Raw genomic sequence first — 21871 nt, forward strand, 5'->3', positions numbered from 1 at the left:
TTCATGGAATGTAATTACTTTATGGTAATAAATGGGATAACCACCTTGAATGTGTACATTTGTTAATTAAGTTATTTTAATTAATAAATTATTGTGGAATCTTCACTAGAACATCAATAATTTTTTGTACTAGTTTTGTTGAAATTCATTCACTTACCGTGAAAGTCATGTTCTAATGTATTTAATTCAGAGATTGTTAGTATATCACACTTGTGTAGGCATCAGAGCTCTCTACTGCCTGTGCACTTTTAACACTTCCAGAAGAATCCCGATACACATTAACATTTATTCTCCATTCAACCTCCCCCATTCCTTGACACCACTTAATCTACTTTTTATGTTTTTGCATTCAGGTAAATAAAATCATACAATGTAAGTTCTTTTTTTAATCTGACTCCTTTTTCAGAGAGTATGTTTTCAGTTTGTACACACTGTAAATCATTTCTCTTAGTTGTATATTTGAACCAGGCTGGGGTAGAATAATGAAGTGGTGGATATCTTATCTTACAAAGAATAAAAAGTGTGCTTATTTCCTTTTTAAGTCTGAGCAAGTTAAGTTGACCTCACAGACTTTATCGTTTCTCAACATCCTAGTTATTAATCACATTTCAACTCATGCAACAGATTTTCAGTGCCGGGTTGCTCTGCTATTACATCTCTGAATATATTATATCAGATTATAATATTCAGAAAACTCTTATACTTATTACTACCAGATTGAAAATTCCAAAGGGGCAATGGCAGTATTTGTCTTCTTTGCTAATATATTACAATTATTCAACGCAACTTTTAGAATAGATCATACAGTAAATAAGATGAGTAAATGGATAATTAGAGGAGTTAACATGTATAAATATTATTCTAACATTAAGAAACTATTCCAAAATATAAGTAACAAAATAGGATAGAACATACTAATGAATATCTATCAAAAGATAAGAAATAAATTGATTTTCAGATTCATATCAAAGATAACACTATTATGTTAGGGTTTAAAATAATTGTAGCATAATTTTTACGGGGTTGATTTCAATTGTCTTAGGTTTTTTAATATAAACAATCAAAAGAGGAAGGTTCCTATATAAGATGATGGGGAACAGGAACAGGACTTAGAATAATGGAGGCTGTCCTTATTTAAACTGACATATAAATTTAACTACTTACTAAGCATAAAGTGGTATAAACCTTCTTATGCAGTAGAAAGAACAAACTTTGTTTACATTTTAAATAAGAATCCAGATGATAGAGAATGGAAAATTCTATAAGAGAATGTAATAGCTACGTCTCCTAGCACACCGGCTTATGTGCTGTAACAAAGACCACGAATTTGAAATGATTCAGAAGGTGCATTTCTCTCACATGATTGTACCAATATAGGAGTTGGTCAAGAAGAAGACTGACATCTTCAACAAGTGAATTTTACCTCTTTGTGCAGGAAACTTCCATTTATTACCATGTCCCATGCAGCAGGAGAGCCAGAAGAAACGTAGGAGGGTCAAGAGTATTTGGCTTTAAGGAAATCACCTGGTGTTTCTCACAGTGCTTTTATTCCTGTCCTATAGGTTCAAAATTAGGCAGATGGGACACTAAGTGGTAATGTATCTGGGAATGCTGTTTACACTCTAAACCTTATTTATTCTTATCATTTGATTCAGAAAACAAATTAAATGACTGGAACAACTGAAAATAACCCAAGAGATTTGTTCAATGAAACAAAGCTGAACCTCAACCAAATAGATAAGCTGCTGCCTAAGGTTAGCACCAGTTGTTATTCAAGAGTGAGTAAACCCTGCTTTTTACCACTGTCGAGGTGTCCAGTGTCGTCCTTTTTAGAGCCTGGCTAGCTGAGTGTTATGTGTCAAGAAACATCTTATTTGTATTTTAGTCCCTTAAATGAACGATTTTGATAGAAATGATTCTCCCAATTTTGAAGATACTTATCAGAAAGATTCTCTTATTCCTTCACTCTATATCACGTAGACTATAATAAACTGTCTCTCTTCTGCCTCCACATATTTCATGCAGAACATTAGGAGTTAGCAGAGAGAAAGCTTCTCAACAGCTTCTTTTGGACTCGCTGCCTTTTTCCAAGTGATCTGAGATGATAAAATTATTCACCTTAGGGCTCCAACCCGGCACTCCTTTTTGATTTTCACCTATGTTTTGTGAGTTTTTCTGTTGATGCTACAACTCTATGCAACAGTCAAGGCCTCATAATTTAATTACATTATTTGTTGCTAGATTTCAAGGAAAAATTTGTTCCTGACATTCTTCTAATTTAGCTCACATTCACTTTGTCAGGAAGACAGAATTAGCTACTTTACGATCACTTAGTATTTGACTCTGATTTTGGAAGATGAAAATGTTTTTGTGTCTATTTACCACATTTTCTTAGCCATTTAACGAAGATAATTTTATTCTGTTGATTCTCCTAGAGATACTTAATTTATTTATTCTCTTCACCTGTCAGAATTTATGTTAGAATATCACCAAGACTTACTTACAATTGAAATAAGTCTAAGAGAGACCACTAACAACACTGTCAATCATTAATACAGAAATCTTTAACTTCCTGAGATTTTTATCCCTGAAAGAAGTTATTTATGAATAGCCTGGTTATAGTTTCTTTTAATACAAGAATTTTCACTCTTCTGTAGTACAAAAAGTAAAAACTGATAAAGAGGATAACTTGGAAAAAATTAATCTAACAAAACTGAGACACATTCTTGACTAGCACTTTATTTCTGTACTAAATTTAGGAGATATGTAAATGGCAGGTTTCCTAAGTGAAATGAGACAGACACACAGACAAAAATACTTCATGGTCCCACTCATATTTGAAATCGATTTTTAAAAGTTCAATACATTAAAAAATGGTGGTTACATTCATGGGAAGAAAATAAGTAAATGAAGGGTAACAGTGGTAAAGGTGCAGTAATGTAGAATAAATGAATCTGATGTACAACCTGTAGGTATATTAGATAATCTCGTATTGTTTTTGGGAAATATTCTGAGGGACTAGATTTTTGGCGTTCTTATCATAAAAAAGAAGCACAGCTAAGTGATATGATCGATTTGTTAATTTTCTTCATTATAGTAATCATTTCCTTATGCACATGTATCTCAAAACGACATATTGTGCACCTTGAAAATATAAAATAAAACAAATTAAAACATAAAGATAATTTTGTTCTTGCATGTAAGCCGAAAATAAGTGAAGACTGGGTCAGTAATAACAATGCTTTGCTGAATTAAGAGAATTCTAATAAAATATTTTTAGTTGGAAAGCTATCTGTATTAAATAAAATTGATCTAAAGCTCTTTACAGGGGCCATACTTATAATCCCAGTGCTTTGCGAGACCAAGGCAGAAAAATCACTGGAGGCCAGGAGTTTGAGATCAGCCTGGACAACATAGTAAGACCTTATCTCTACCAAAGCATAAACAGAAAATTAGCCTTGAGTGGTGGTGCACACCTGTTGTCCCAGCTTCTCAGGAGGCTGAGTTGGGAGGATTGCTTGAGTCCAGGAGTGTAAAACTGCTGTGAGTTCTGATTGTGACATTGAACTCCAGCCTGAGTGACAGGGTGACAACTTGTCTCAAAAACAGCAACTAATTCTTTTTGGTAGTCATTTTACCCGAAAGGTATAATTCTTTCTTCTACAATTAAATCCGCATATGTCTAGGCCAGCTATATCAGGTAGAGCTTGTCCTCTAGTGCTTATATCTATAAAACAAGTAAGATAATTATAAGGAGGCTCTAAGCAAAACAATTTTTTTCTCATTCTGGACTTTGAGGTCTTAATTCTTAGACTAATTTTCTGTCTCAATAGTGGATATCACCCTGAAACTTAATTTGTCCAAGCACCTCACATATCCTGAGATTTTACAAAACATATAGTTCATAGGATCAATACGTTCTTATGCCTTAAAAGTCTCCAGGCATTGAAGGATACTACTATGTGGAAACTCGGGCCTTCTACTGCATTACTGAAAGAGCACATTTGAGACTCACAGCACTGGTTGCAGGAGTCTGTTAACAGGTCTGGACAATGAGTAATGTCAGTCTGGATAATTCTGAGGAAGGCTTTCTGCCTTGTTATAAGGAGGATAATCACTGGAGACTCTAGACAAGTTCCCGGTCATCATTCCAGCATTTAGTTGCTGTTTTTGTAATCCCAGCACTTTGGGAGGCCTAGGCAGCTGGATCACTTGCGATCAAGAGTTCAGGACTGGCCTGTTCAACACGGTAAAACTTTGTCTCTACTTAAAATACAAAATTAGCAGGGGGCGGGGGCGGGGAATATGCATTCGAAGGGAAGGAGAACATACTTAACATGCCATTGGAAGGTGAAATTCCTAATATTTGAGAATATTGTTGACAACTATGTTTAATTCTCAGTATAGAAAGATGTACCCTTTGAATGACATTAAAAATTCACTAGAAGAGTGAAGACTAATAGTTAAAATGTCACATAAGTAACAACAGTCTCAAAACAAAGTGTTCTAAAAGGTTAAAGTACGTATATGAGATAGAGGAGAGAATAAATAACAGTTAATTAATTAGACTTTATTATGTGAAAAGACTTTTCTAAAATTCTTCCATAATAATTGAAGATATAAATTACAATAATTAAAGTATACAAAAAATAAAAGCATTAAAATAGTGAAACATTTAAAAAAGGGTAAATTTGAAAATTATTTAATTTTTAATCTCAAAAATCAGAAAGTGATTTTATCAATGTCCTAAAAAATTAAAATAAAAACAAACAATAATGTAAAAGAAGTGAGGTTTCCCCCGGGCTGGGGGGGAGTTAGGGCTTCCTGGGGACACAGAAGCAAGAAGTAGGGACCTTGGCGCCCACCAGGCTTTCCCAGACAGAGCCTTCGCCCCACGCCCACGCCTCCCCCCCGCCCACGCCTCCGGCCGATTGTGTGGTGCTGCTGGCTGGGACCCAGCCACAGGGTGACGGGGCGCGCTGCATGACCCCGCCACCGCTGTCCCCACTCCTAGGCACACAGGTCTAGGAGGATCTCGCTGACTACAAAGAGTTCCAGGACTTCTCCAGTCTGCCCCACACCCGCAGCATCTCCTGGGACGACTCTTTCTACCCTTTCCAGGACCAGGAGGAGCACGGCGTCCAGGGCGTAGAGAGCGTCCTGGAGGAGGGCGTCCTGGAGGAGGGCGTCCTGGAGCAGTGGGGCTGCTGCAGACTCTGGTGCGGCGGGGGCTGAACTTTGAGAAGGCGCAGGAGACTGATCACAATGGCTAGACTGGCCTTAATGTCGCCTGCTACCACGGCTTTGTGGATATACCGTGGTGGCCTTAGCTGAGTGCCCCCAAATTGACGTCAACTGGCAGGACAGGGAAGGGAATGCAACCCTAATCGTAGCTGCACAGGCAGGAGCTGCCCCTGGCCCCATGGGCACAGTTGCCTTAGACACTGGCTCTCAGCCTTGCGCTTCCTGCCTCAGCATCACCTGGACTGGTTCATTTGAGCTTTAACACAGATCTGGTGGAAACACAGGCTACCAGGCCCTGCCCCTGGAGTCTTTCTTTGAATAGGCCTGGGTTGGGGCCCAAGAATGAGCAGAAGAACAGGTTTCCTGGTGAGGCTGATGCCCCTGGCCCAGGGATCCCACGTTGAGGACGGAGGGCTTCGAGGTTTTCCTGGCTGATGATGGCCAGGAACCCTTCACAGTAAGCATTGAAGACCAGCAGAGTCCCAGACCCCAGGAGAGATGTCGTCAGACGGACACAGAGGCATCACGGAATTAAAGTGAAAATGAAGAAAGGAGCTGAGGATGTGTTTCATGACTTTCCTGCGCTGTTTTACTAAAGAGGCTGTTCTGGCCCAGTCAGGGCATGCTATCATCACCAACTACTTGTTGAACTATGTCCTGGGTCTTGACCTTGAAGGATGGACGCGTTAGGTTGCAAAGCCGCCATGCAGGGTCGAACCCATCGCATCCGAGCCCTGAGCTAGCAGGGGCGGGTGTCCACGCGAGGGCCCCGCCGTGGGATGTCGCCAGAGGAGTGGCCACTTACACTTCTGCCTCATGCAGAGGCTCCTGGAGCGCCCCTGCCAGGAGCGGTTGGGGGAAAATTACCAGCTTGAGCTGCCTCCGCTCCAGGGCACGAGCTTGCAGAGGCTGAGGGACTGCGAGCTGTCCGCGCTGACACCGCGCTCCGTGCCTGGCCCGGAGGACCGGGGCGCCCTGGACCACATGGTCAGGATGATCACCAGCCTCTAACAGCCCCGCCGTGGCCCTCGCGTGCCAGACCGTGTGCCCCGAGTGCTCCCTGTGCGTGGGGAAGAGGCGGCTGGCGATGCAGGAAATCCTGGCGGCTCAGGAAATTCTCGCGGCGCGGCGGGGGATGGGGAGGCAGGCGCAGGAGGTGAGTGAAGCCGAGGGCACAGAGCAGCACAAGCGGCCCTGCCAAGTGGCCGCGGGCTCCCGGGAGGGCTCCCCAAGAGCCGGCCTCCCACCTGCCCTGCTACCGGGGTCCTGGGGCTCTGCCGACCCCGCCCGGCGGAAGGCCAGCCTCCTGCCCCTGCAGCGCCTGCGGCGGAGCAGCTTGCTGCCGGGCATGGTGCCCCGGGTCCGCCTCAGCAAGGCGCCCTCGCCCACCTTCCAGCCCCAGAGGCCGGCGCAGAAGGGCAGCACCAAGGTCAGTGGCCACCTGCGGATACCCAAGTGGCCTTACAAGGTGGCCAAGGAGGAGAAACCGGGGGCTGAGGAGGCCCAGAAGAAGCGCCAGGCCAAGGTGCAGGAGAAGCGCCCGCCGCCCTGGAAGAAGAGGACGTGAGAATCCGCGGGCGCTTCACACGAGTTTCGAGGACAGGGTGAGGCGGCGGGGCTGGGCACCATGGCGGCTCCGGGGACCACCAGGCCACGGGCGTTTCCACGCTGTCTTTCTAGGATGCTCCCAGGAAGGGGCTGGGGGATCCACATGGATTCGCCTGACACCAGCCACCCTAGCCATCAGTACACATAGAGGGCATGTTGCCTAAAAGGCTCCCTTTAGAGAACCTCAATTAAGATTTGTTTAAAGATCAATTTATGAGGCCGGGCACGGTGGCTCACGCCCTTAATCCCAGCACTTTGGGAGGCCGAGGCTGGAGGATCACCTGAGGTTGGGAGTCTGAGAGTAGCCTGACCAACATGGAGAAACCCCGTCTCTACTAAAAATACAAAATTAGCCGAGCATGGTGGCACATGCCTGTAATCCCAGCTACTCAAGAGGCTGAGGCAGGAGAATCGCTTGAACCCGGAGGCAGAGGTGGCAGGGAGCCAAGATCGCGCCATTGCACTCTGGCCTGGGCAACAAGGACCAAACTCCGTCTCAATCAAAGAAACCTCAATTTATTAAAGGGTATTTTCTGTTTAATTTTGTATTTTTAATTGTTATCCAATTTGCCAAGTTTTACAAGTGACAGGGCCCCTTGTATCCAAGGCAGTTTTAATACACTTGCCTGAAGACCTTTCATTTAAAATACTGTTTCTAGCAATAAATATTTATGATATCTGTAGGAGTTTACACAGAAATCATGGGATTCTCTCCTTTTTGGCTGTCTGTTTTGGTCTTTTCTTCTCATTGTGGGTGCACGTGCACACTGGATGTTTTTATTAGTTAGATTAAGTGATGCCAGATATTTCTATTTGATGGAGGGATTGACTCATTCAGCCACATGATCAAGTGAGAAAGAGATATCATATTTTATTGTATCTTTTTAAAAAGTATTATCCATACAGTCATATATTGGGGACAAACATTTATCATCAAATTACAAAACAATGCAGAGATAAGCATGTATGTATTGCTAGAATTAAACTCATTTTAATCAAGGAGTTTTAGATAAACTGGATACAAAATCTCTAACATATTAAAAATAGTTATGAGGGCCGGGCGCGGTGGCTCACGCTTGTAATACCAGCACTTTGGGAGGCCGAGGCGGGCGGATCACGAGGTCAGGAGATCGAGACCACGATGAATCCCCGTCTCTACTAAAAATACAACAAATTAGCCGGGCGTGGTGGCTGGCGCCCTTAGTCCCAGCTACTCGGAGAGGCTGAGACAGGAGAATCGTGTGAACCCGGGAGGCGGAGCTTACAGTGAGCCGAGATTGCGCCACTGCACTCCAGCCTGGGAGACAGAGTGAGACTCTGTCTCAATAAATAAATAAATAAATAAATAAAATAAAAAATAAAAATAGATATGAGGAAAACGTGTCATTTGATAAAATGCGGGAAATGTAATAGATGATTACCGGAACTACAAAATTAAGCCATATATGCTCTTAAGTAAATCAAATCCAGACATCCTTAAAATGAAAAAAAAGGATGCAGCAAGAGTAAGGAGCCCAGAATGATGCAAATTAAGGGAATGGGGGGAGGTGATGTTTAGAACAAGCAAAGAGAATACAATGGGAAGCAAATTTACTTTAGGCAAATTCTCCTGGAGTGGACCAGGAAGCCCTCTCTTCCAGACTCAGTTCCAAAGAGTCCCTTATGTGGGTATTTCTTTTATTTTTCCTTTGAGGACTGCACTTGGTGTTTAGTTCAACCTCATGCGGACCTCATGGAATTCCCAAGACTTGGGGCCTTGGCATTGTGGCACCTTCCTGCCACACGTACATAATTCACAGCATTACCAAGTCACCACGAGCTCCACGCTCACTTCTGTCAGCCCAGGGCCCAGCCAGGCAGTGTCGCATGGTCTCCCAGGCATGCCTTTCCAAGCCGGATATCCCTGCTGCGAAAGTTCTCAAGGCACTGGTCCGGGAAGCTGAGCCCTGGGCCTGTCCTAAAGCTCCACAGGTGACTGCACTGCAGCCCACATGGAGAGCTGCAGCTCTAACACAGGCATTTTGAGAGGCCTCAGTCGCCTTTAAGTGGCATTTCCAGGACACCCATCCTGAGCTCTCACAAATGGCTCCACATTCCCAAGGATGTCCTATTGTCATTGGAACAGCCAGTGTCAGGCAGCTTCTGCTCGGGCTGATGTGGCATCTGACCCTTGGTGGGTGGCCAGATATTCCTTCCCATTTCCGCCATGGGAAGTTGGCACTGGGAATGGTATGGAGCCCCCACGTCTACCCTAAGCCTTAGGTGTCTGCTGCTTCCAGGTCAAAAATGGACATTTCTGGTCCTGACCAGCTGCCACCACACTGTAACCGATGCTCATAGTCTCCAGGGATGTTTAGAACAGCAATGGCAGGACAGCAAACAACTGGCGATTTCTCCAGTTCCCACGCTGTTCCAGAGTGGGCATGTTGGATCCCTGTCCCCAATGTGTTCCAGCCTTACCCAGGTGCACACGGTACCCTGGGGCTAGCACAGGGCTTGTCAAGTAACACTCTTGGTGTCCACAAAACAGCTCCAGAGATACCTGCATTTTGAAAAGCCTGCCAAGCCAGCAAGTATAGGGCAGGACCCAGATTTCTTTGGCAAATCTGAAGGTGAGCTGGCCACTTGCCTGGTGAGTAGAAGCTGCCTTTACCTGGCCAGTGTATGCAACTTGAGAGAAAATGACAGCTTCATGGGGTGCTCTGGTGGGACTGGGAAGCCTGACCTCCCGGGGAGCTTTGTTATGGTCCCAGTGGAAAGACTGGATTTTGAAAACGCAACAGACCCAACTGAAAGAAGGGTCATCCCTGATTGGATCCCAGACTCTCCCTGATCTCTCTGGACTCGTTCTAGACGTGGCTTGCCTGTGGGCAGCCCTTCCCTTTGGCCCATGAGGCAGGTCCAGGTAGCTCCTGCAGCTGTGTGCCTGGCTACTGGCCCAGCACTTCTCATTTTCGCCATGTGGAAGCAGATTTGCTACTAGAGGAATTTTCCAAGTCAAAGGAAGTGTCGCCAAGCCTCTTTCCTCGACCTATGGCGAGCCCATGCCCTTGGTTTCTTATTCTCTTTGGAGTGGGCAGCAGAGGGGACAAGCCGGCCTCCAGCCAGGCTCAGGGAGTGTGGGGAGGGCAGGGAGAAAAATCTAGATGATGAGGAACTGGAGCCACCTTGAGGGGGGTGTCCTGGGGTCAGTGTCAGGGTGATAAGATGAGCCAGTTTATATTTAAGCAACATTATTATGTTCAATTATTTTGGGTAAGGGATTCCTCAGGGGAGGTGTGGTCATCTGGTCCCAGAGGGGGAGTGAAATGCCCACACATCTTCCTGAGCCATTTGGAAGCCCTTTCCTCTAGCCCTAGGTACTGATGACCCAGGCTCCTTGGTCTCAGGAGGTGCACAGGGCTGGGGGGTGCAGGCTTTTTGTCACTTACCCACTCAGCACTATTGGGCATCGGGCATTCAGAGGTCTCACAGTGGTCTCTCTAAAAACCTGGTGTCCTAGGAGAACAATTATTATTTTTGACTATTTTTGTTTCTTTGAACTGCTGCATTCACTCACTGAGGGCTCGCCCTCTCTGCACCCCTCATCTTGTTCAGGAAGGAGGGGACTGATGAGCATGGGCCCCCTTCTCCTCTCCTGTCAGTTGCCACTAAACTGTCCCCCCTGGCTTTATCACCAAGTTCTCCCACCCCTGTTGCCTCATCTCTTCTTCTTCATTCACACTTCCTTCCTTTGCCTGTTTTCTTCTCCCAGTTGGTTAAGTTCTTTATGATCCCTAGCACCACCTACCCTGAGGTCTACCAAGGACAGAAAAGCAGGGGCCTCTGTGAGGCAATGTGGTGTTATCATGGTGGGACCTCCAGGCCCCCAGAGTGAGGGAAGAGCAGGCCTGCCAGAATCTGTGCTGATGGCTAAGAATTCCTCCACCGCCGTGCCCCTACCACCCCCTACTCTTTACTCAGAAGGGAGAGGAGGTTTGCTCTCTTGCAATGACAGCCCAGCCCCTGCTGTGCACAGGGATGGGGCTCAGGGTCCCTCCCTGCACCCTGATGTTAATTAACTATAAATAGTGAATTTCAAGTTAATAGCTACCTTCTCAGGGATTTATATATAAATAGAGTTAGAGGAAAATCTAAAGCCTATTTTACTACTTTTTAGTGTTTGTGAAAATTAAGCTTAAAGTGGACAGAATAAATATTTCTCAGACAATGTCGACGCTACTGATTACAAGTGAGATGGCTGGAGCTCGCCCCTTGGTGGAGAATTTTTTGGTGATTGGAAATTGGGGACTCTGGCAACAGAAATGGCTTTACGGTGGGTGTGAAGTCACTTCTGTCCCTCGGAGAGCCTCTTGTGGATGTGAAAGCATGTATGAACACCAGTGAAATCCACCTCCACGTACACTGAGGCAGCTGATGAGAACACAAATGAGCCAGTCCTAGCACTTCCCTCCAGAGCTGGTCACTCCCGGTCTGACGTTAGAGCATGTGAATTAAGAGTGACAATTTTTTCTACTAGCTTCTGTGAATAAAGTGTTCTACAGTCAGCCAGCACTAAACTCACTAGAAAGGAGGAGGGAAGAGCGTGGAGCCAATCATCTAGAATTACCTCAGTGTGCAGAGGCTGTCCCTTGGCTGCCTTTGGGAAAAGCAGTGTGAAATATCATGTGCCTCTTTCTTTTCAAGCTCCTCCTGACAGTCACCTGGCAACACTGGAGACCTCAAAACTATGGAGATCAGAATTTCAATAGCTGTGTCGTCTCAGCATTGACCACTCCTCTGACCCAAGCTTTCTCCTGGCAGCAGGAGACGGAGTTCGTGATGTTCGTAGGAAAATACGATTTCTGAATGCAGGAGGGCCGTGCTGGGCCCCTCTGCCTGCTTCTCTCCCTGCTGTCAGCAGTGACCAGGTCTCCGGTGTGGAGGCGAGTCTGTCGTGGGTGAAACAGAAGTCCCTGGGGTAAGGCCAGACCCCAGGCCTGAAAAGGATGCAAAGCCTGCTGTTTCATGCAGCCCACCGGCAAGAGGACTACATCCGCTGCAGCCCCGCCATCCACATAACATGATATGTGAAGGCCGTCTCTTCACCCTTACCCTGGGGACCAAAGCCTGCCTTGAAGAGTGAGTACAGCACTGAGGTGTGCCTTGCATTGCTCTTTCCCCAGGTGTGCCCGTAGACTCAAGCTTGCTCATTTCTGTCCTGACACATCTCGCTGGTCCTGCGGTGGTCAGAGTCCTCCTGTTCTGTGTCAGCTCCTAGACATCATTAGTCTTTCACGTGATAAAGTATGAGCACTTTTCTCTTTTACAGTATTTGGGGAAATTCTAACACACTCCCCAGGGATTTGCGCAGGTCCCTCTGGCTCCCCTGGTGGGTAATTCTATGGATTCTGCACCTGGCAGCCAGCACTTTCCCTTGGAAGCCCCTGGGGTCCCTGTTTGTGTGGGCCTGGTCCTTGGTTTCTACCCCAGCACCTTTTGGCTGGGACCTGCCTAGAGCTGCCTGGAAGGTCATGGTCTAGGGAAGGACAGGTGGAACCCTGACCACAACAGATCCTTCTAAAACAACAAAGTCACATTGATGACGACGACTGCAGTGGGGTGAATGCCATCACAGTGGGCATGCTGGGAGCCGCCAAGGACTTACGGCAAAAGCAGTTCTTCCCAAGGCGCCCTTTGCATCTTCTCCTCCTCGTCTCTCAGTGCATTTGGAACTTGCTTATGCGTTGGAATGACTTAAATCAACTGCTCCTTTCTGTGCCCCTGCACTCAAAGCTTCCTTCATTATTAGGAAAAAGAAAAGCACACACTACCTGAAATGATTTTACTAATTTTTGAGTGACTCAGTGGAAAGTCAGTGTTGCATACACAATTTCCTCATGCTGAGCCAGCTTGAAATAAGACTCGATAAAAGGCACAGGCCTCAGTAGCAGGCGGTGCCACTGTGGACAGTGTACACTATGGTGTGAGGGTGTGCACAGGCGAGCGTAAGTGTGTTTACTCATACACACAGATAAACCAAAAGGACATCGGGCTTCCTGATGGCAAAGGTTATGGTGCTGCTGTAGCTTGTTATGGGCCCCTGGCAGTGTCAAATGGGAAATGCTTTTTTTTTTTTTTTTTATTATACTTTAGGGTTTTAGGGTACATGTGCACAATATGCAGGTTTGTTACATATGTATCCATGTGCCATGTTGATTTCCTGCACCCATTAACTCATCATTTAGCATTATGTGTATCTCCTAATGCTGTCCCTCCCCCCTCCCCCCACCCCACAACAGTCCCCGGAGTGTGATGTTCCCCTTCCTGTGTCCAAGAGTTCTCATTGTTCAATTCCCACCTATGAGTGAGAACATGTGGTGTTTGGTTTTTTGTCCTTGCGATAGTTTACTGAGAATGAGGTTTTCCAGTTTCATCCATGTCCCTACAAAGGACACGAACTCATCATTTTTTATGGCTGCATAGTATTCCATGGTGTATATGTGCCACATTTTCTTAATCCAGTCTATTGTTGTTGGACATTTGGGTTGGTTCCAAGTCTTTGCTATTGTGAATAGTGCAGCAATAAACAAACGTGTGCATGTGTCTTTATAGCAGCATGATTTATAGTCCTTTGGGTATATACCCAGTAATGGGATGGCTGGGTCAAATGGTATTTCTAATTCGAGATCCCTGAGGAATTGCCACACTGACTTCCACAATGGTTGAACTAGTTTACAGTCCCACCAACAGTGTAAAAGTGTTCCTATTTCTCCACATCCTCTCCAGCACCTGTTGTTTCCTGATTTTTTAATGATGGCCATTCTAAGTGGTGTGAGATGGTATCTCACTGTGGTTTTGATTTGCATTTCTCTGATGGCCAGTGATGATGAGCATTTCTTCATGTGTTTTTTGGTTGCATAAATGTCTTCTTTTGAGAAGTGTCTGTTCATGTCCTTTGCCCACTTTTTGATGGGGTTGTTTGATTTTTTCTTGTAAATTTGTTTGAGTTCATTGTAGATTCTGGATATTAGCCCTTTGTCAGATGAGTAGGTTGCAAAAATTTTCTCCCATTCTGTAGGTTGCCTGTTCACTCTGATGGTAGTTTCTTTTGCTGTGCAGAAGCTCTTTAGTTTAATGAGATCCCATTTGTCAATTTTGGCTTCTGTTGCCATTGCTTTTGGTGTTTTAGACATGAAGTCCTTGCCCACGCCTATGTCCTCAATCATATTGCCTAGGTTTTCTTGTAGGATTTTAATGGTTTTAGGTCTAACATATAATTCTTTAATCCATCTTGAATTAATTTTTGTGTAAGGTGTAAGGAAGGGATCCAGTTTCAGCTTTCTACATATGGCTAGCCAGTTTTCCCAGCACCATTTATTAAATAGGGAATCCTTTCCCCATTTCTTGTTTTTGTCAGGTTTGTCAAAGATCAGATAGTTGTAGATATGTGGCATCATTTCTGAGGGCTCTGTTCTATTCCATTGATCTATGTCTCTGTTGTGGTACCAGTACCATGCTGTTTTGGTTACTGTAGCCTTGTAGTATAGTTTAAAGTCAGGTAGCGTGATGCCTCCAGCTTTGTTCTTTTGGCTTAGGATTGACTTGGCAATGCGGGCTCTTTTTTGGTTCCATATGAACTTTAAAGTAGTTTTTTCCAATTCTGTGAAGAAAGTCATTGGTAACTTGATGGGGATGGCATTGAATCTATAAATTACCTTGGGCAGTATGGCCATTTTCACGATATTGATTCTTCCAACCCATGAGCATGGAATGTTCTTCCATTTGTTTGTATCCTCTTTTATTTCATTGAGCAGTGGTTTGTAGTTCTCCTTGAAGAGGTCCTTCACATCCCTTGTAAGTTGGATTCCTAGGTATTTTATTCTCTTTGAAGCAATTGTGAATGGGAGTTCACTCATGATTTGGCTCTCTGTTTGTCTGTTATTGGTGTACAAGAATGCTTGTGATTTTTGTACATTAATTTTGTATCCTGAGACTTTGCTGAAGTTGCTAATCAGCTTAAGGAGATTTTGGGCTGAGACAATGGGGTTTTCTAGATATACAATCATGTCATCTGCAAACAGGGACAATTTGACTTCCTCTTTTCCTAATTGAATACCCTTTATTTCCTTCTCCTGCCTGATTGCTCTGACCAGAACTTCCAGCACTATGTTGAATAGGAGCAGTGAGAGAGGGAATCCCTGTCTTGTGCCAGTTTTCAGAGGGAATGCTTCCAGTTTTTGCCCATTCAGTATGATATTGGCTGTGGTTTTGTCGTAGATAGCTCTTATTATTTTGAGATAAGTCCCATCAATACCTAATTTACTGAGAGTTTTTAGCATGAAGGGTTGTTGAATTTTGTCAAAGGCCTTTTCTGCATCTATGGAGTTAATCATGTGGTTTTTGTCTTTGGTTCTGTTTATATGCTGGATTACATTTATTGATTTGTGTATGTTGAACCAGCCTTGCATCCCAGGGATGAAGCCCACTTGATTATGGTGGATAAGCTCTTTGATGTGCTGCTGGATTCGGTTTGCTAGTATTTTATTGAGGATTTTTGCATCAATGTTCATCAAGGATATTGGTCTGAAATTCTCTTTTTTGGTTATGTCTCTGCCAGGCTTTGGTATCAGGACGATGCTGTCTTCGTAAAATGTGTTAGGGAGTATTCCCTCTTTTTCTATCGATTGGAATAGTTTCAGAAGGAATGGTACCAGTTCCTCATTGTACCTCTGGTAGAATTCAGCTGTGAATCCATCAGGTCCTGGACTCTTTTTTGTTGGTAAGCTATTGATTATTGCCACAATTTCACAACCTGTTATTGGTCTATTCAGAGATTCAACTTCTTCCTGCTTTAGTCTTGGGAGGGTGTATTTGTCGAGGAATTTATCAATTTCTTCTAGATTTTCTAGTTTATTTGTGTAGAGGTGTTTGTAGTATTCTCTGATGGTAGATTGTATTTCTGTGGGATTGGTGGTGATATCCCCTTTTTCGTTGTGTATTGCATCTATTTGATTCTTCTCTCTTTTCTTCTTTATTAGTCTTGCTAGCGGTCTATCAATTTTGTTGATCTTTTCAAAAAACCAGCTCCTGGATTCACTAATTTTTTGAAGGGTTTTTTGTGTCTCCATTTCCTTCAGTTCTGCTCTGATTTTAGTTATTTCTAGCCTTCTGCTAGCTTTTGAATGTGTTTGCTCTTGCTTTTCTAGTTCTTTTAATTGTGATGTTAGGGTGTCAATTTTGGATCTTTCCTGCTTTCTCTTGTGGGCATTTAGTGCTATAAATTTCCCTCTACACACTGCTTTGAATGTGTCCCAGAGATTCTGGTATATTGTGTCTTTGTTCTCATTGGTTTCAAAGAACATCTTCATTTTTGCCTTCATTTCATTATGTACCAATAGGCATTCAGGAGCAGGTGGTTCAGTTTCCATGTAGTTGAGTGGTTTTGAGTGAGTTTCTTAATCCTGAGATCTAGTTTGATTGCACTGTGTTCTGAGAGACAGTTTGTTATAATTTCTGTTCTTTTACATTTGCTGAGGGGAGCTTTACTTCCAAGTATGTGGTCAATTTTGGAATAGGTGTGGTGTGGTGCTGAAAAAAATGTATATTCTGTTGACTTGGGGTGGAGAGTTCTGTAGATGTCTATTAGGTCCACTTTATGTAGAGTTGAGTTCAATTCCTGGATATCCTTGTTAACTTTCTGTCTTGTTGATCTGTCTAATGATGACAGTGGGGTGTTAAATTCTCCCATTATTATTGTGTGGGAGTTTAAGTCCCTTTGTAGGTCACTCAGGACTTGCTTTATGAATCTGGGTGCTCCTGTGTTGGGTGCATATATATTTAGGATAGTTAGCTCTTCTTGTTGAATTGATCCCTTTACCATTATGCAATGGCCTTCTTTGTCTCTTTGGATCTTTGTTGGTTTAAAGTCTATTTTATCAGAGACTAGGATTGCAACCCCTGCCTTTTTTTGTTTTCCGGTTGCTTGATAGATCTTCCTCCATCCCTTTATTTTGAGTCTATGTGTGTCTCTGCACGTGAGATGGGTTTCCTGAATACAGCACACTGATGGGTCCTGACTCCTTATCCAGTTTGCCAGTCTGTGTCTTTTGATTGGAGCATTTAGCCCATTTACATTTGACGTTAATATTGTTATGTGTGAATCTGATCCTGTCATTATGATGTTAGTTGGTTATTTTGCTCGTTAGTTGCTGCAGTTTCTTCCTAGCCTCGATGGTCTTTACAATTTGGTGTGTTTTTGCAGTGGCTGGTACCGGTTGTTCCTTTCCATGTTTAGTGCTTCCTTCAGGAGCTCTTTTAGGGCAGGCCTGGTGGTGACAAAATCACTCAGCGTTTTCTTGTCTGTAAATTATTTTATTTCTCCTTCACTTATGAAGCTTAGTTTGGCGGGATAGGAAATTCTGGGCTGAAAATTCTTTTCTTTAAGGATGTTGAATATTGGCCCCCACTCTCTTCTGGCTTGTAGAGTTTCCGCTGAGAGATCAGCTGTTAGTCTGATGGGCTTCCCTTTGTGGGTAACCCGACCTTTCTCTCTGGCTGCCCTTAACATTTTTTCCTTCATTTCAACTTTGGTGAATCTGACAATTATGTGTCTTGGAGTTGCTCTTCTCGAGGGGTATCTTTGTGGCATTCTCTGTATTTCCTGAATCTGAATGTTGGCCTGCCTTGCTAGATTGGGGAAGTTCTCCTGGATAATATCTTGCAGAGTGTTTTCCAACTTGGTTCCATTCTCCCTGTCATTTTCAGGTACACCAATCAGACGTAGGTTTGGTCTTTTCACATAGTCCCAAATTTCTTGGAGGCTTTGTTCATTTCTTTTTATTCTTTTTTCTCTAAACTTCTCTTCTCTCTTCATTTCATTCATTTCATCTTCCATCAGCGATACCCTTTCTTCCAATTGATCGCATCTGCTACTGAGGCTTCTGCAATCTTCGCATAGTTCTCAAAACTTGGCTTTCAGCTCCATCAGCTCCTTTAAGCCCTTCTCTCCATTGGTTATTCTAGTTATCCATTCTTCTAATTTTTTTTCAAAGTTTTTAACTTCTTTGCTATTGCTTTGAATTTCCTCTCGTAGCTCAGAGTAGTTTGATCATCTGAAGCCTTCTTCTCTCAACTCGTCACAGTCATCCTCCATCCAGCTTTGTTCCGTTGCTGGTGAGGAACTGCGTTCCTTTGGAGGAGGAGAGGTGCTCTGTTTTTTAGAGTTTCCAGTTTTTTTGCTCTGTTTTTTTCCCCATCTTTGTGGTTTTATCTACTTTTTGTCTTTGATGATGGTGATGTACAGATGGGTTTTTGGTGTGGATGTCCTTTCTGTTTGTTAGTTTTCCTTCTACCAGACAGGACCCTCAGCTGCAGGTCTGTTGGAGTTTACTAGAGGTCCACTCCAGACGCTGTTTGGCTGGGTGTCAGCAGCGGTGGCTCCAGAACAGCGGATTTTCGTGAGACCACAAATTCAGCTGTCTGATAGTTCCTCTGAAAGTTTTGTCTCAGAGGAGTACCTGGCAGAATGAGGTGTCAGTCTGTCCCTACTGGGGGGGTGCCTCCCAGTTAGGCTGCTCAGGGGTGAGGGACCCACTTTAGGAGGCAGTCTGTCTGTTCTCAGATCTCCAGCTGCGTGCTGGGAGAACCACTACTCTCTTCAAAGCTGTCAGTCAGACAGGGACATTTAAGTCTGTGGAGGTTCTTGCTGAGCTTTTGTTTGTCTGTGCCTGCCCCCAGAGGTGGAGCCTACAGAGGCAGGCAGGCCTCCTTGAGCTGTGGTGGGCTCCACCCAGTTCGAGCTTCCTGGCTGCTTTGTTTACCTAAGCAAGCCTGGGCAATGGCGGGCGCCCCTCCCCCAGCCTCACTGCCGCCTTGCAGCTTGATCTCAGACTGCTGTGCTAGCAATCAGCCAGACTCCATGGGCATAGGACCCTCCGAGCCAGGTTTGGGACACAATCTCCTAGTGTGCCATTTTCCAGGCCCGTTGGAAAAGCACAGTATTAGGATGGGACTGACCCGATATTCCAGGTGCCGTCTGTTTCCCCTTTCTTTGACTAGGAAAGGGAACTCCCTGACCCTTTGCACTTCCCGAGTGAGACAATGCCTCGCCCTGCTTCGGCTCATGCACAGTGCGCTTCACCGACTGTCCTGCACCCACTGTTAGGCACTCCCTTGTGAGATGAAACCGGTACCTCAAGCAGAAATGCAGAAATCACCCATCTTCTGTGTCGCTGGGGTTGGGAGCTGGAGACCGGAGCTGTTCCTATTCGGCCATCTTGGCTCCACCCCCAACATTGGGAAATGCTTTAATGGCATGTTGTTCAATGTATATAATGGGGTCTCCCATGGCCCAAGGACCCACTATGAGCACTCCACCTTCTGTGGTGGAGAACACGGCTGGAGTCATCACAGCCCAGGTCTTTATTGAAATGCAGTGTTGACCCAGAAGGCTCATGTAGAACCCATTTGGCCAGGTCTGGACCATCTCTCTCCATCTGAACTGCCTTGGCTGCACAGAGGGACCCAGACCCAAAAGGCCCAGAATCAAGAGGAAACTGAATGACATTTACCATTACACCAGCTTTCATTTATTTTTTCCATATGATCATAAGGACTGTATTACTAAGTATGCTTATATATGCTATTTACAGTCTGTTCCCTTTTATATGATGAAAGATTAATAAAGAACAAAAAATTGCCTGCAGTAAAACCATGCCTGAGGCCAAGAGTGGTGGTTCATGCCTGTAATACCAGCACTTTGGGAGGGCAAGAGGGGCAGATCACCTGAGATAAGCAGTTCAAGACCAGCCGGGACAACATGGAGAAACCCCAACTCTACAAAACACACACACACAAAAAAAAATTAGCTGGGCATGACAGTGAGTGCCTGTTATTCCAGCTACTTGGGTGGCTGAGACAGGAGAATTGCTTGAACCTGGGAGGTGGAGGTTGCAGTGAGCCGAGATTGCACCATTGTCCTCCAGCGTGGATGAAAGGGAGAGAGAGGGAGGGAGAGAGAGGGGGAGGAGAGAGAGAGAGAGACAGAAAGAAAGAAAGAAAGAAAGAAAGAAAGAAAGAAAGAAAGAAAGAAAGAGAAAGAAAGAAAGAAAAAGAAAGAAAGAGAAAAAGGAAGAAAGAAAGAAAGAAAGAAAGAAAGAAAGAAAGAAAGAAAGAAAGAAGGAAAAAAGAAAGAAAGAAAGAAAGAAAGAAAGAAAGAAAGAAAGAAAGAAAGAAAGAAAGAAGAAAGAAAGAGCAAGCCATGCCTGAAGGGCACAGTGTGGTCATCACCTCAGCAGGTTGACACTCACCTGGAGGTCATGAAATCTGTCCATTATGCCAGTGATGGGTTGAGCACTGAGCTCTGAGCTCACACACTGGGGCATGTGCCGCTGCTCTAACTCACTCCTTTAAAGAGGAAAATACAATTGAGCTTTCTAATACCAAATATTTCATCACAGGATTTAAAAACAAATAATCATTCAAGGGAAATTCGTCTTTAAAACCCTTTCCTGATGTAGCACTGCGAAATTATAGGGATTATGAACTTGAGCCACTGAGCCTAGACTGACTGATGTATTCTACCAATAAGCTATATACATAAACCCATGTCTTCCCACTTCTCAGAACCATGAAATCAATCATTCCTCCCTTTCTTTCCTTTATTTTTATTGTTTCTTAACAATACTAGAAGCCAAATTCATTCTTTTCTTAAACCACTTTTATTCATTATATGACTTCCTAAAACACCCGAAGAAAGGTTATTATCCACCATTTCTTCCATATACACCCTTTAATAACAGACAACCTACGTGAGAGTCATTGGAATTTATGGTGATTCACAGATAATTTTTTGCAGTCTTATGTTTTTAAATTAGTCTTTAGTACCAAACCTCCCTACTCCATAGCCTGACCACTCTCTCTGAGCAGTAATCAATGCTGCACTGTACCCTCAGGATTGGAAGCCATGAGAAAAAATCTTCCTCAAATCCTAACCAAGATGTTTTCCACTCAAGTGGTAAGTGGATACATTTGTAGCATGTCTGTCTGAGGCTGAATCTGAGGGAAAAGGCCTAATACTTACAATCCACTGGTTGGTTTTCCTGCTCTCCTCATTTAACTTTCTTTGGTTTTCTTGAATTTTTGCCCAAAAAGATCTCATTTGCTTCATTATCTTCTCCTATAAAAGAACTATGAATTTGAACATCACAGAAACAAATCGCTTTGGGTGTCAGACCCCCATTGATAAAGAAATCAAGGAATGAGATATGAAAGAGATTTGGGAAGATCTCAGAATGTAGAACCACGACATGCAACACAATCAGTTTAATAGGAAAATCATAAGCAGGGCCGGTTTACAGATAATGTGGCATCTTGCATCAGAATTGGAATCCACTGACACCGTGCCTTGCTAATTCTAGCATATTTTATTGTATTATTTCCAGTGTTGGTAAATAGGTTTCTTATATAGAAGGCTTTTGAACTTGTAGTTTAGATAGCCAGAAACCCTTTCTGATATTGAGCTCTTTACAGTGCCTTGAACATTAAAGTAAATAGCCAAATTATTATAATGATTATTAACTTCATCACTCCCTCAGTGAAATGCAAGTTCCAGGAAGGAAGGTATTCTCACAGATTCCGTTTAAATTTTTACCATTGATACCTAGGCACTACATGACATCCAGTACAGAAAAGAATAATCCTCATGCTCTTCATCTTCTCCCTAATCTCTTCACTTGTGCCATCCTCCAGCTTTCAAAGTGCTCTCAGAGCCATCACTTACCCAGTGTTCCTTAGTTGCCCCTCACAGTGTCTGTGAGCCCCGTGCTCCTGAGCGTACGGCAAATGAAGCAGGCTCTTATCCACTGCTCCAAATATCTTTTTTTCTCCCTGTGGAACCCACACATTTGTTCATTAGAACTCAGGAATTGCCAGAGACTGGCTTTCCTGGCAATGCACACCAGATTCTTCAGAAGAATATTGGTTTTGATGTCCTCCTGCTGTGACAATTCCCCACATGTGGGCAGCAGGTAGGAATTTT

General features: G+C 44.0%; 1 protein-coding gene and 1 pseudogene across 1 annotated transcript in view; both read left to right on the plus strand.

Annotated features, from left to right (window-relative positions):
• Positions 1-1667: 1667 nt before the first annotated feature.
• LOC129485323 (ankyrin repeat domain-containing protein 33B-like) lies at positions 1668-7393 on the plus strand (annotated as a pseudogene).
• Positions 6343-21871, plus strand: part of LOC129483953 (N-acetylated-alpha-linked acidic dipeptidase 2-like) — a 61198-nt gene continuing 45669 nt past the window's right edge. Inside the window, exon 1 of the mRNA XM_055281366.2 lies at positions 6343-6400. The gene's annotated coding sequence lies outside the window, so the exon portion shown is untranslated. The remainder of the gene's footprint in view (positions 6401-21871) is intronic.

The sequence above is a fragment of the Symphalangus syndactylus genome, chromosome 6 (assembly GCF_028878055.3).
Source record: "Symphalangus syndactylus isolate Jambi chromosome 6, NHGRI_mSymSyn1-v2.1_pri, whole genome shotgun sequence".
In the NCBI taxonomy this organism is placed as follows: Eukaryota; Metazoa; Chordata; class Mammalia; order Primates; family Hylobatidae; genus Symphalangus; species Symphalangus syndactylus.